Source organism: Solanum pennellii, chromosome 9, assembly GCF_001406875.1.
Source record: "Solanum pennellii chromosome 9, SPENNV200".
In the NCBI taxonomy this organism is placed as follows: domain Eukaryota; kingdom Viridiplantae; phylum Streptophyta; class Magnoliopsida; order Solanales; family Solanaceae; genus Solanum; species Solanum pennellii.
In genome coordinates this window covers 22,952,173-22,965,272 of record NC_028645.1, presented here as the reverse complement: position 1 = coordinate 22,965,272, position 13,100 = coordinate 22,952,173, and the positions used below count along the sequence as shown (strand labels likewise).

The following is a 13,100-nucleotide window of genomic DNA, read 5'->3' as shown; positions in this document are numbered from 1 at the left end:
TCAAATTTTGGTCGACCCTTTGGCCAAGCAACTAATGCAATGCTTAGGGTCGTTTTCAAGTATTGGCCTAAGCCATGATAACTCAAGCCAATTGGGAGGTTGTGGTTCCTGTGAACCAAAATGTGTTACTACATCATCTAGAGTGAGGTACTTTATTATATGAATCTTCTAAAGTTATATTGTTAATCCTTTAGAGTTTTATCGTTCTACAATTGAGAAAGAACCTAAAGAGTTCATCGATGAGGTCTACAAGGTGTTGATGATCATGGGAGTGAATCCAATGGAAAAAGCGGAACATGTCATTTATCAACTGAAGGGTTTTTCTCAAATATGGTTCAACCGATGGAACGAAAGAAGGCAAAATGATGTGGATCCTATTGATTGGGAAAAGTTAAAGATTTCTTTCCTTTATAAGTTATTTCCCCCTAAGATGGGGGAGGAAAATGTTCTCGCTTTAATGAACCTTTGTCAAGAAAGTAATATTTTAAAGGAATATGCTTTGAATTTCATGAAATTTTCTCAATATTTTCCTACTATGATTGTCGATCAATGGCAAGGATAAGTAAGTACATTTTGGGTGTATCCAAGATGGTAGTTATGGAATGTCGTACCGCCATGCTCATCAATGAAATTAGAATAGCTCCTTAAATCTTTGATTTGTTGAGGTATATCCTAAGAATAGGGATGTGATTAAGAGTTGGCCTAGACTTATATTCCCTTAGTATATTAGAGGTTTATTAGGTTTGTATAGTTACTATAGAAGGTTTGTTGATGGGTTTTCTATGATTGCCTCTCCATTGAAAGCATTGAATCAAAAGAAGGCTAATTTCATATTGTCCGAAGCATGTGAATAGAGTTTTTAAAAACTTAAGGATAAACTTACTTACGCTCCGGTGTTGACTTTTGCTGAAGGGGCATATGATTTTGTTATTTATTGTTATGCCTCGAGGATTTCTCTAGGATGTGTGCTTATGCAAAATGGAAAAAAAATTTCCTATGCTTCATGGAAATTTAAGATTCATGAGAATCATAATATGCATGACCCTGAATTAGTGACGGTTGTTCTTGCCTTAAATATTTGGAGGCATTACTTCTATGATGTTCATGTTAATGCTTATACCGACCGCAAGAGTTTGAAGTATGTGTCTAATAAAAAGGATCTATATGTTCACCAAAGAAGGTCGCTTGAGATATTGAAAGATTATGATATGAGTTTATCGTATCACCTTAGTAGAAGATTCTCTTATATGGTTATCTATGGGTAGTGTTGCTCACATGGAAAATGATAAAAAAAAAAAATAGTTGGTTTGAGATGTTCATAGATTAACACAGTTAGGTGTTCAGTTAGCGGAATCTACTAAATGTGGTTCTATGGTTCAAAATCATCTTTTGTGGTGGATGTGAAGACCAAGAAAGGTCTTGATCCAACTTTTGTTGAATGAAAGGAATCGGTGCTTAAGAGGTCCACTGAGGCTTTCTCCCAAGGGGAATATTGTGTACTTATATATTAATATCGTTTGTGTGTTTCTAATGATAGTTACTTGAGGGAAAATATCTTGTGAAAAACCCATTGTTCTCGATATTCCATTCACCCGAGAGACAACAATATGCACCGCGTCTTGTAGAAGATATATTGATGGAATGGGATAATAAAGGATACTACGAAATTTATGGATGTGTCCTTATTGTCAACAAGTTAAATTTGAGCATCAAAATAGGGAGGTTTGTCCCAAGACATTAGCATCCCTACTTGGAAGTGAGAAGATCTGAAATAGACTTTATTTTGGGTTTTCCTTGCACCTGGCGGCAACATGACTCGATTGGAATTATTCTAGATCGGATGACAAAATAAACTTCTTTCATTATGTTGAAGGTTTTTTATTCGGAAGAGGATTATCCTAAGATGTACTCAAGAGAAATGATAAAGTTGCATGGAGTGCGTTTATCCATTATCGATGATCGTGGCACCCAATTCATTTCTCAGTTTGGAAAATCTTTTCAAAAGGGTCTTGGTACTCATGTTAAGCTTCGTACAACCATTCATGCACAAACCGATGGGCAAGCGGAGCGTACTATCCAAACATTGGAATATATACTTAGATCTTGTGCGATAGATTTCAAGGGTAATTGGGAAGATAAGTTGCCATTGATTGAGTTTGCCTACAACAATAGCTATAACTTAAGTATCGGTATAGCTCCATTTGAGGCATTACATGGTACAAGATGTACATCTCCTATAGGTTGGTTTGAGGTGAGTGAAGTTTCCCTTATAGTTCCTGGTTGGTACATGAGTCTATAGAGAAAGTTCAACTTATTAGAGAAAGGTTTAAAATGGCCCAAAGTTGGCAAAAGTCATATACCGATATTAGAAAAAGAGATTTTAGGTTTGTTGTGAACGATTGGGTTTACTTGAAAATTTTATCCATATAGGGTATAATGCGGTTTGGTAAGAAGGGGACCTTACCCATCTATATGTAGGCCTGGATCAAATATTAAAGCATATTGGTAAAGTTGCGTACGAAACTGAATTGCCTCACAATTGGCAACGGTGCATCCTATTTTCGATGTCACCTAGTTTGTTTAAGAAATGTTTTGGTGATCTGACATCTAGTTCCCTCGAAAGGTTTGGGAGTTCAGGATAATATTTCTTGTGAGGAAGTTTCTGTTGAAATTTTTTACTAGAAAGTCAAGAAGTTCAAAAATAAAAAAAATTTGTGGAAGAATCAGTTAGTTGAGGGTGCTACTTGGGACACCGATACCAATATGATGCCCTGTTATCCTCAACTCTTTCCTTATACTCCTACTCTAGCTTGAGGTATTGAGTTCCTCAAGGTTTACTCTTTTGGTATTATGTGTCTTAGATATTCCTATGATTTCCTTATTTATGCATGTCCATGAGAAAGCTTATGTTTTGAGAAAATGATTAAACATGATTGATTTCTACATCTTTATGTGCATTTAAGTATGAGTTACATATAAACTTCGTGATATGATATTTGGAACATGCTTTATCTTGGAGTTGATGTTTCCTCCCCGAATAGTGCATTTTTAGGATTTCATTCATGTTGCATTGTTAGGTTTAAGTTCCAGCCCTCCTTATATTGTCCTGAATCTTATTCGAGGACAAATGATACCAAGGGGAAGATAATATAACACCTCAAATTCAAAAAAAAGAGAGATTTCAATTTTTCACAAATCTAGAGTCAGCACTTACGACGCCATCGACGATTTCTAGGTGGGCCGACGTATTGTAGGTGGTGACCTTGGTTGGGGTTGTTTTTTTCAAAAATGTCAAGTTTTTTGTATTTTTCAATGGTTCACCAAGATGGTCTGTCATCCAATGCACGAGTCATAGATATGTCTCGTAGATGAGTCCTAAACTTATAAAGATTTTGAGATTGAAAGTTAAGGACTACACTTGGGACCTACTGCGCGTCACTTGGACTACGACCGTGGGTATGTCCTATCATTTTAGGTCCAAAATTTTGGCTCTCTAAACCAATAGACAGAGGGACAGGATGGTTCGTAGGTTGACGCACGAACCATAGGTTCCTACTGTCGATGGGTTCGACAGTTATTTTCTCATGGGCTTTTGGGTCTTCCCTTAATTATTATTGCCTAATACTACGTAATTTTATGCTTAAGTAAAAAACCCTATATAAGTGTTTTCAACCTCAAAAATTCCCAACTAAAATCAGTCTCTGAAATTTACAATAGAGAACAAGTCTTCCTCTCCAGAATTATCTCTCTCTCTCTCTAGAAAGCTTGAAGAAAAAGGGTTTAACCTAGGGTTTCAAGTCAAGTATCCTAATCCCCCATTGAATTTAAGAGATTGACATTGAGGTATGATAGTTTTCATCCATGGATCTCTTCTATTCATTGAGGTCCCAACTTCTTTAATTTTCAAAGTTAGAAATCACCAATTGAATTAGGATTTTTCTTCTATGTTATGGGTTCTCTTGATTATATATTTAATTAATGGATTTATGATCTTTTATGAATGAATTTATTTAATCCTGTTTTTATGATCATCTCCATTAATCCATGCAATTCCCATGTTTTCTAAGTAATGACTATATGATGTGGGTTTTGAATTATGGAAGTAAAGTTTATGAATTTAAGCATCTTTTCATGAAATTAATGCAAATGTTGTAAAGATACTTTGAGAGTAAAGTATCAATGTTGTTATAGTGGTTAATTGTTTTGAAAGGGTTTATCACATAACTATTTCATGCATGAATGTGAAATGTTTTTTCACATAAAGGATTCTAAGGTTGTAAAGTATTCTCAGCTAAAATGAATCAATGATTTAAGGAGTCATTCTAATTAAACTAAGGTTAAAGTTACAAGTATCTCATGAACGTTTAAAGTTGTTAGCTTGCAGTGACCATGTTTTATGACTTATGTCCTCTAACCCTTTTTATATCATGTTTTACCTTGGACATTGCATGTCATGGAAATGTCCCTTTTTAGCATGTTTTAAATGTTTTATGCATAGATATCATATTTGGTACATGTTTTGTAGTGACCGATAGTCAAGTTCATAGTTTCGTGGTTGGAGTTCGTCGAGGAGATCTTTGAGCTTTGGTACTCATGCTTCGAGGACGGATTTTCATTGTTTTCAATTTTCTTTCTTTATTGTCAGTTTTGAAACATGATGTACGGGCTACGCCTAGATTCATTCTTATGTACTAAATGACTTTGAGACAAATGTGTATACTTCCTCTTTACTTTCATAAATCTTTTAGACTTGAAATATTTGTCTTTATCTCTTTGATATTCTATTTTTTTGTATAATGAATGTTAAGTGGCTTGTATGGGGCATCTTCGGGTCCTATACACCATTTTACTCCTAGGGTATACCTTGGATCGTGAAAAATGTGATATATATGTTACATAAGCTACAAGAAGCTAATGGTCATATGAGTTACAAGAAACTGACCATGAAAGCTACAAGAACTAATAGTCATTTAATTAAGTTACAAGCACTATAGTCATCTTTTATCATAATATATACCCACTAACATATGCACTTAATATTTTATTTTAATAATAAAGTGCATATACACCAACACTTTATCTAATTAATAAGTAACAATATAATTATGATATAATTTAGCATAAAAAACATTTTTGCAAAAAAACAAGTAGATTAATTAAGCCAGATCATTCAAGGTTATGGAAATTCCATAAAGTAATTAATTTTGTATAAAAATGATATGAGTATGCAAATTGTTTTGAATTTTCAAACACAATTGTGTTGTTGTGGTTTTTTGCAATGGTATAATATTGCGCAACCAAAGGTGATTTACGAAACATTTTAGATAGAAATAGTTTAGAGCGAAAGCTACAACTAGAAATATTTTTCGTCAATTTGTTGGTGCGTCGTAGATTAAGCAAGCCTCATATAAAATTGATCACGATAAAGCAATTGTGAATATATCCCGATATTTATTTAAGCGATCTTGAAGACAAAGGGTTGTAAAGACAATTATGCACAATTCTTTAAAAAATATTTAATTAAGACCTGTGGCGGTAGGTCGATCCCCTCACACCATACATGAGGCTCCTGCACTCATCGGTGCACATAAGACAACTAGATAGATATTCATTTTTGTTTCATCAAGTTATAATTTTTCCAATGCTATTCCTTATATTTAATTGTGGAGGTGCTATTCAATTTGAGTTAAGAAACTAGGGGTGGCGATTTCAGCCTATATTAATAAAATGGGTCCATTTTGACCATATATAATGACTTGGATCACTCATATTATATTGGTCAACTATGGGCTTTAAGCTATTTTAAAAGTCTATTCAAATATGGTCAAAATGGGTTCAATATGGGTATCTATTTGATCCATAGATCACTTATTTTAACTTTCACTCAATAAAAAAAAATTTAGAGGTAGGTTGGTGGAAGTTGGGGTGGAGTGGGGGTGGGGGCGGAGAATGCCCGGGAGGAGAGGGTAAACTGTTTTTNGTTTTGTCATGACAATAGTTTGATACAACAATAAAGAACTCAGATCTACATAGAATTTGATTATGTAAATCAACAATATAATTTTTTGAACAATAAGCACAGTAAATATGCAAAAATTGAATTTTTTTTGAAGAAATAGTAATGTGGATGATGATATACCAGATTTAGGAGTCAAATTCGGATGAATATTGATAATAATCCATAGAATATTTTGAATTTCAAATTTGATTTACAATTGTAACTGAAAATTAGGGGGAAAATTTTGGGAGAAAATTGGGGAAGGCGAGATTTTTGGGGGAATGGACCAATTTTTACTTGGGACGGTAACTTCTAACTTTGGGATGGTTAATTTAACTTTTTAAGTTTCCAACATGTGAAGTTAATTAGTATCATTGGGGGGTCAAAAAAGGGATTTTTGAAATTTAATAAATTAGTAGGGAATTAATGGAATTAGATAAATTAAAGTAGTGTAGTTTAGTAATTTTTCCTAAAAAAAATTTAGAGGTAGGTTGGTGGAAGTTGGGATGGAGTGGGGGTGGGGGGCGGAGAATGCCCGTGAGGAGAGGGTATTTTTTGAAAAAAATAAATAGGGTATGTTGGTGGAAGGTAGAGCGGGGGGCAAGGGGTTGCCAGGGGGCGGGGTAAATTTTTTTTTTTTAATAGATTTTTTTTATTTTTGAAAAATAATTTTTTTCAGGGGTAGGTTGGTGAAATGTGGAGGAGGGGGGGTATGTGGAGAGGGTTACATTTATGTTTTGAAAAACAAATTTGGTTAAATGGGTTAAAACCATTTTGACCAAACCATACTTAACCAAATTCATATTTGACCATATTATATTTGGATGGATTATGATCCAACCTATTTTTTTTCAAACCATATTCAACCCATGCAAAACCAATACAATCCGACCATTTGCCACCCTTATAAGGAACTAGGAGCCACCTTATCCACCGAGCTTTTGAAAAGACACGAATAAAGGCGAATGATGAGTTTGTGAGTGAGAAATCTAAGAGCGCATGTGCAAGTGACTTCAAGCATTGAAATTTTTTCTTATATTCGTGTTAAGGTTATTGCTTAAATCATTTCATGTTTACCCGTAGCATTAAGTACTCGTTATAATATTACTAGGTCTAGACATATGCATTGAACGTTTTTCTCCTAATTGACATTTGAAAAGTTAATTGATATAAGTAAATATATCATAGTGGAGCGTACATAAAACCATTGCTAACTTCAAAGACAAGGACTTTTGTATGTAAGTTTGACATAGTAATATAGCTCTTCACAAAATATAGCATGAAAATCTTGTGTCATATGTTGGAGGTTTGATATTTTTAATGCTTCATGACAAATAAAAAATTTATTATAGCAGAGAAATTATTATATTTTAATTATTAAACGTAAGTTTTAATTATCCAAAAAGAAATTGGCTATAAAAAAGATATGTATAAAGAAAAAATATTACAAAAATGTTTAGGTGGTTGTAATATCAAGTTTATAGAAAGAATTACAAGTTTAAACAGAAAAGAAAGAAAAGTAAAAATAAAAAAAAGACATAAAATCCCCCCTGAACTTTTCCACACAACTTACTTTAGCACTTTAACTACATGAGTGTTTAAATATCCCCCTTAACATCTTTTAAGTGTTTTTGTTCAACCCTCCATCACCAGCACAATTGAAGGTTGGGTGTTGTTGACTCACACGTGTTTTCATTCGTCCACGTGTACATTAACTAAATTCCTGATTAATTGCTTAATTCTCCATAATAATTATTTTTATTTAATACTGAGCCAAAAATTAAATCCATCAAAAAATTTAGTACTCAATATACAAATTTTAATTCAAAGTTCAATTGCATATTCAATTTAGTTACATCATACCACCTTCTTCAAAGATTAAAATGTTTGCATAAAAATGAAAATTTATTAATGAATTGGGTGAAATCTCCATAATTAATCTTTTGCCAACAATATCTTCGAATTTCTTTTTAATGGAAATCAACTTCATTCTGATAACTTTTTTAATTGATAGATCTAATAATCTTAATTGTCCAAAATGATGTCGATGAATCAAACACTACAAATTCTGTCAAAGAAATAAGAAACGATTAAAAATAGAAAAGAAAAAAAGAAGCAAAAATGTGGAAGAAGTTACATTTGGGAGTAAATGTTTACTTGAACTAAATGAAAAGAATAAAAAAGAGAAAGAGTCATGGGAAGAGATACAAAAATAAAGAACAGGATCCAGAAAAAGAACAAAAAGGGAAAAAATGAAAACGATGCAGAAAAAGAAAAAAATAGAGAGTGAAAAGTTAATTCAAATAAAATATTTAAAAATTAGTATTATTAAGTACGTAATCCAATAAAAAAAATAACACATGTCAGCTTTTGGTGTCTTTTCCTTTCTCACACACTTACAAAAAGTTGGTGATAAAAATTTTGTCAAGTCACTCTTTAAGGGGTAAATAAATTCAATTCAAATTAAATTAGTGGGGTAAAGAAACACTTTTATAGTTAAAGTGCTAAAGTAAGTTGTGTGGACAAGTTCAGAAGGCATTTTATGTCTTTTCTCTAAAGTAAATAAAGACATGACATGACATCCATAATAAAAGACATTACATTAACATATATAGACAAAAACTCTGTTATATTGATTGAATCAGATTTTGTTAGAAGTCAGCTTGCTATAGACAAAATGTTTGATGTGTACAAAAAACTAAAATCATAAAAAAAAAGAATAGAAAAGGAAGCGTGACTATGTTAAAAATAGAGATACACTATATTTCTTTAACTATGTATTTAAAGTTAAGTATGAGTTCTAGTAAAATAACATTCAATGTAACATTTAGTTATCTTTTTACGTTATATTATTTTTTATATTACTTTTAGTTTTGCTGTAATTTTTGTACCTCTATGTAATAGTTAAAAAAATGAATTTTCTAAACATTTGAGATAACATATAAAACGAAAAAGGTACAAACATGCTTTTAAAGATCAATGTTTATCAAACAATGAAGAAGACATAACTATTAATGTTTATCAAAGACATACTCTTTTATGGATCTAGTTGTGAAAATATTCTATGGAATTTAAAATATTTCCTCTCAAAATAATTAATCATGAATAAAAATTAGGATTAGTTTTATTGTACTTATATCCTAAACATAAAGTTTTTTATGGAGTGCAATTATACAAATTATAGTTATAACATACAAATATGATTTTTTTTTTTTTTGCTAAGCCTAAATTCTTTTACCTTGCCAAGCCCATTTCTTCCCCCCGACCTGGCCCTTTTCCTTCTCAAAAGAAACCCAGAAGCATCCATTTATTTCCAACATTAACATTACAACTTAGCAGCAACATCAAGTAGAGAACGACATCAATTCCCAAACGGTAATATTCCAATAGCAATGGATACAACGCCAAAACAAAACTGACGGCGTCTTCACTCCAGCAAACAATAATGAACATAAGGACACGTCGAGTTCACAACGTTCGCGGGTTACAGTTTTATCCTCATTGTATCCCTCGCCAACTTTATTTGCACGGTGATTTTGGCTACAACAATCAAAGTATTCGTCCTTGCAGCCTCGAGATCGTGCCACGAAGCGCGTCAAGAAGATGAGATTCATCTGCAACGTCAACATTGCCATCCTATCATTCGAATTTGGTGAGTTTGGAATCGATTTGGTATATTCCTGTCCTTGAGAAAGGATTTCAATTTTGAAATTCGAAAACTCCCTATTCTAACCGGATTTGCCCTTGAGCTTTTCCCCCAAACTGAACCCTAAGTTCCTCCTATAAAACCCCCTTACTTTTTAATTGTAAATGATTGGAAGATATAGATTAGATACATTGGGGAAAAAACAAGGAGAAGGTTGGAAAAAAGTATGGCATGAACATATACGTTGAGGAGAATAGTCTAAAAAGTTGAAGAAAAAATAGATATATGAATCTATTAAAAAATACATAGTCGAAAACCGAGAGGATATTTATCTTTGGGTTCTACTTTCACTCTTTGACTTCGTTCATCATTTCCGGTTCCACCCGATTTCATATGTTTGCGGTGGAATCGTCTCTAACACCTCAAGCTCTTACTTAGCTTCTCCAAAGGAGGTAAAATCTTTTCTTTTTTAGTATTTCGATAAAATCTTTTTTTTTTTAGTATTTTGATATAGAGTTGGGTAAAAATTTGTTTAATAATTCTTATTTATTAGATGTTTGTGTTGTATTTTGTGGTTCCTGAGTCTCACATGTGAACCGATCCGACCCGAATCATTTTTAACCAACCCATTTTGTTTTATAAAAAAGAAAATCAGATTAGAGATAATCTAAATTAAATAAAAAGGGGTGTAGTTTTAAAACTTGAAAGAGGGGGAACTGTTACAATTTTTTTTTCAATATCTATTATCCCATGTTTCACTTTAAAAGGATGTTCTTCATTTCAAAAGAAAGATACGACAAACACTACAAGAAACGGAAAAACACAACCAAATCAAAGAATACATTTAGTTGGCAAAATTCATCCTTCATTTTCTAGTGATTCAAGGTCCGACTAGGAGCAACTCTTTTCGATTAACATTTCATTGAAGTTAATGCATAACTTCGTTCCTGTTACATAAATCTAACGATAGGATCAGACCAAGGGTTGAATGCTCCATATTTACAAAAGCTAGACACAAAACACTGGTTTTTTTGTGATTTTTTTTTTACAAAAAAAAGAACATCAATATGTACTTACCTGTTATAAAGATAAAAGATCAAAACGTGGTTTTGAACTCATGTATTTCCTTCTATTCATTTTTTGATGGAGAAGTACACAAATATGTGCGGTCTTATTTATCTTGAATTTTTCTTGAAGAAGAATGAAAATAATCATACTTGTGTACATATTTTATTAATAAGAAATATTTGAAGAAGAATGAAAATAGTCATACTTGTGTACTTATTCTATTAATAAGAAATATTTGAAGAACATGAATAGAAAAGAAGTGTTTGTATTAATAACATATAAGTAGGGAAGATGGCTTGTAATTTCCGTTCTTTTGGGAAATATGAATCTTTTTCCTTATGTTTTTTTATGCTAGAAGGTGTACCACTTGTATGCTTTCTAACTTTTTTGAAGAAAGTGCTTTGCACTACATGATAATTTTATTGAAAATGTGTTCCACTTTATCATGTTATCTTTTTCAAGTAGTACTGATTTATGGAAAAACGTGTAGTACCTTTTTGGTTCATAACTTTATATATATATATATATTGGAAACACACACACTTTATTAAAAGTGTATTGTGTTAGTTTTTTTCTTTCAAATTTTTTGAGAGAACGTGATCAAATCACTACTTATTTGGATCTAGCACTATTTAATTCATTATATTTTATGGGATAACCTACATTAGCATTAAAGTACTTTTGTATGGAAAGAGTAATGTGTGAAAAAAGTAATGTGTGAAAAATGAGCCTACTGATATAATTTTTTATGGGAGCGTAGTTACATTATAATTTCAGTACCTTTTAATTTTTTTTCTCAAGATCGCTCCTTGTGTTCTTTAAGATGTTTCTTTTCTTTTACGAAAATTTGTGATATATGTTGTCACATTAAATGGTATTATTCAATTTTCATTTTGTTCCCATTTCAGATATAGCTGAACGGGGACATGCTCAAATTACTCCAAGAGGAAGTTCTTAAAGTTGAGAAAATGAACAAGGTAGAAGAGTAAGCCACTGTAAGACATGTTTCCGAGGGCATGAGATCGTACGGATTGGTATCTCAAAGGCTATACAAAATCTGTTAAGGAATGAAAGAGTCAATAGAAGGGAAAAGAGAGAAAATTTAAATAGTTTGAATCTTTGAAAATATACTCTAATACTCCTTCACGTGATTTAATTCATTTTTAAAAAATAATATGGGTTGAACTGGATGATCATAAGGAACTTTTCGATTGGAGAGCCTTAGCTTAAGACGCTGCCCGTGAACCTTGGAATAGTGGATTTACTGATGTTTATCGTGATATTTGGCCCAGTCAGCCTAAGGATAGATATTTGTTGCCTTGAAGACTTTTGAGAGGATTTTAGTCTATTAAAATAATTAGTGGTTTGTTATTACTTATTTACTTTTCCTTATATGAACTATGTAGTTTGTTTTTTTAAAAATATAAGTTATTAGACTTAAAAATCCTTGTTAATTAAAGTCTTCAATATATTAGTATACACATTAGAAAGTTAGTCTCAAATTTTGGTTAAAGATTTAGATTGTAGATGATGATAGGAAACTTAGTAACCTTTTGGATTCTACACAAACTGTGAAGTCATTATGAAAATTGATTTTTTTGAATGAAGTATATGCAATCATCCCATGCTTAAATGATTAAATTAATATTGATGAGTGAAACTTGCTAAAATTTCTCTTGATAACAGACATGGCATCAAAAAGTATAATTGCTAACTTAAATAAAGGTGAAAAACAAACAGTAATAATTACGATATCTAGAGTCATAAAATATGATATGTGCTGAAAGAGAAAAATATTCTCGAAGGTATAAACCATGTTTTGAATCAACCAGAAGCGGATAATACTGCACAACATAAAAGAGACCTTGAAGCTTATAAAGCTTGGAAAAAAGGTTAATTCCACTACACGTGGAATAATAGTTTATTCTGTAGTTGATGACCTCATACATGAATTTGAGGAATTTCCAACTGCTCATGCTTTGTGGGTACATCTGCGAGGAACATATGGGGGTACGTCTGTTCCCACCTCCGACAGTTGACTATCAATTTGAAACTAACAAGAAGTGTCATGATAAAAATGTCAAACATGATGGTCCAAGTCAAAAGTGCTTGTCAAGTTGTCTCATATGAGCAACAAGTTCAAGGAGCAATCCGGTCTCTTCTCAATAACTGGTAACATTTGAAGATTAACTTGATCCATAATCATAGTATCAAAACCTTCTATGATGTTTCCCCCATGTTGAACTTGACGATGAGCGGCTTACTGTTGCTAAAACTACTTCTAATGCCTTTGTGGCAGAGTCAAGTTGTACAAAGTCTTCAAGCTTCAAGCGCAAGAAAAACCGGAAGAAAAATGATGAAGAACGAAAGAGATTGGAGAGGGACCCT

At 32.3% G+C, this 13,100-nt stretch overlaps 1 long non-coding RNA gene across 1 annotated transcript; it reads left to right on the top strand.

The window, feature by feature from the left end:
* Positions 1 to 9,111: 9,111 nt before the first annotated feature.
* LOC114078631 lies at positions 9,112 to 12,156 on the top strand. Its single transcript, XR_003580305.1, has 2 exons — positions 9,112 to 9,650; positions 11,621 to 12,156. It is a non-coding gene; the product is annotated as an uncharacterized LOC114078631 (long non-coding RNA).
* The last annotated feature ends 944 nt before the right edge of the window (positions 12,157 to 13,100 follow it).